This window comes from Megascapheus bottae, chromosome 1 (assembly GCF_031878675.1).
Source record: "Megascapheus bottae isolate mThoBot1 chromosome 1, mThoBot2.hap1, whole genome shotgun sequence".
Lineage (NCBI taxonomy): Eukaryota > Metazoa > Chordata > Mammalia > Rodentia > Geomyidae > Megascapheus > Megascapheus bottae.
Genome location: NC_143509.1, coordinates 5,815,002 through 5,817,572, shown reverse-complemented (window position 1 = coordinate 5,817,572; position 2,571 = coordinate 5,815,002). Strand labels below are relative to the sequence as shown.

Here is a 2,571-nt window from a genome sequence, read left to right as displayed (position 1 = left end):
TATGCATCAAGTAGTAGAAAAATGGACCTGAGCAAAAAAGCTCACGGACAGTGTCCTGACCCTGAGTTCAAGCACCAGCACTGCTTCAAACAAACTAACAAAACAACAAGGAAACCTCAAAAGTAATACTCATCTTACTTTTGTTAGTCAGGAAGTAGAGGCTCACCCCTGAAATCTGGGCATCTGGGCCGGTCCTGTTCTTTAACAAGCACTAGATCCTAGCCGGTGGGGTGGCTCAAGCCAGTAATCCTAGCTACTTGAGTGGCTTAGATCTGTGGATGAAGGTCCAAAACCAGCCTGGGAACAAAAGGACTTGAGACTTTTATCTCAAAATTACCTCTAGAAAATGTCAAGTGGGGCTTTGGTCAAAGGTGGGCTTGGACTTGATCTAAAGCGCTCAGGGAAAGCACTCACACGGAGTTCATCCCCTTGAACCACAAAAAAAAATCCCTGGAACCTATGTATAAAATAACTAAAAACAACGTGTTGGTCGTAAATCATTTGCCAAGAAATGAGAAAGCCCCAAGTTCAAACACCAGTGCTACCAAAACCAAAATAATCTGTTTTTGTCCACTTTTATTGAAGTAAAATATCAATGACAGAAACTCCATTTCTAAATCACTATAAATTCAGTTGAACTATCATTTGCAGGCATGTGTCATCTTTACAAACTAAAATTTTATGCATTTAAATCAGTTGAATCCTGACTATTAATATCCTTGTCATGGCCAACAATTTTCTCTAGTGCTCCTGTGCCATCAATTATATTGATGAAACCAGACAAATACAAAGAATGTGCAAAGACAGGTAGGATTTACAGGAATGTGAGTTAAATTTTCTTCCAATGCAAAACCATATTACAGATGGATTTCCTAACCCCTGGTGTCAGCTCCTCGTTTGAACAGCCTGACCAGGACACTTTTGAGGTCCCTGTTCCTCAGGCTATATATGAAGGGGTTCAGGAAAGGAGTGACCACTGTGTACATCACTGAGGATACAGCACTGCCCCTGGAAGAATGTGACACAACTGATTAAACATAAACACCCAATGCTGTCCCAAAGAATAAACACACCACTGACAGGTGAGAGGCACAGGTGGAGAAGGCTTTGTACTTCCCTCCTGATGATGGAATTCTCAGCACTGAGGAAATAATTTTATAGTAAGAGAGAAGGATTCCAAAGATTGTAGGAAATCCATAAATGATAGCAACAACATATTTGAAGACATCATTTGAGAGTGTGTCTCTACAGGAAAGATCCAGAATTTGAGAAGGGTCACAGAAGAAATTTGGGATTTCCAATTCCTTGAAATCGGTCATCTGCAATGCCATCCACACGTGCAGCTGTCCTTCCAAGAAGCTAACAAGAGACAGCAGAACCAAGGAGAAACAGAGACGAGGGTTCATGAGGAGAGGGTAATTCAGGTTGTGACAGATGGCCACAAAGCGGTCATAGGCCATCACATTAAGAAGCATAACATCCATGCAGTATAAAAGATGAAGAGTCACATCTATGTGAGGCAGCCTACACAGGAGATGGCTCTGCTGTGACTCTGCAGGTTAACTAGCGTCTTGGGCAGGGTGGTGGAGATGAAGCAGATGTCATCTAAGGAGAGGATGGAGAGAAAGAATTACATGGGGGTGTGGAGGTGGGGGTCAGAGATGATGGCCAGGATGATGAGCAGATTTCCCATTACAGTGATCAGGTACAGGGACAGGAAGAGCCAAAAGAGCATGGGTTGTAATTTTGGATCCTTTGAGATTCTCAGGAGAAGGTAATCTGTAACATGGGTTAGATTTTCTGCTTCTTTATCACCTGGACATCTGCTCAAAAACAAAAATGTCTTGGTACAAAGGAAAACATATATCCAGGTATTTTCAGCTCTAAATATTTGAAACTCAAGTATTTACAATTTTGAACCATATACCACATATGAAATATAGTATTCTATGGTTTGTGAATTGTAGCAATGATTTACTTCTAGAATTTTCTCATTCTGTGATGCCTGTTCCAGTATTTTTGGTACATGTCTGCCCAGTGACACACAGCTGTGTTGGAAAGCCAAGAATGTAAAGGCTGGCTAGAGGAAGATCACCTGACAGTACAGCCCACACTTTTCTAGTGTGGGGCAGCAGTTTCCAGGGCAGCAGAAAGGATCTAAGAGTTTTACATGTTTATGATGCATGTCTCTGTCTAGGGGCCTATTTTTTGGAGCCAGAGCCCTGCCCTAGGTTTGTGGAAGGCCATCCACTGACAGGGTGGGAGAGTGGGATTTTATGTGTAGATTGAGATTCTGGATTGTAAACTAGGCTGGAGGATTTCAGGAAGATTCTCCTGGGGGAAGGGCGAGCAGTAGTTTAAGCCACTAGAGCAATATTGAATTAGGAGAACCAAGCAGTTTCCCATCCATTAGTGCAGTGAATATTTTTATTCCACTGAAAAGAAAATCCAATCCCATGGACAGTCACTCCTTATTCATCTCTATTCTTTCATCAAGCAGGCAGGAATCTACTTCTGATTCCTTTGGACTTGCCTCTTCTGGTATTATGGCATTTTTAGGGAAATGGGCAG

At 42.1% G+C, this 2,571-nt stretch overlaps 1 pseudogene; it reads right to left on the bottom strand.

Moving 5' to 3' along the window:
• Nucleotides 1-872: 872 nt before the first annotated feature.
• LOC150068141 (olfactory receptor 7E178-like) lies at nt 873-1,484 on the bottom strand (annotated as a pseudogene).
• Between the last annotated feature and the right edge of the window lie 1,087 nt (nt 1,485-2,571).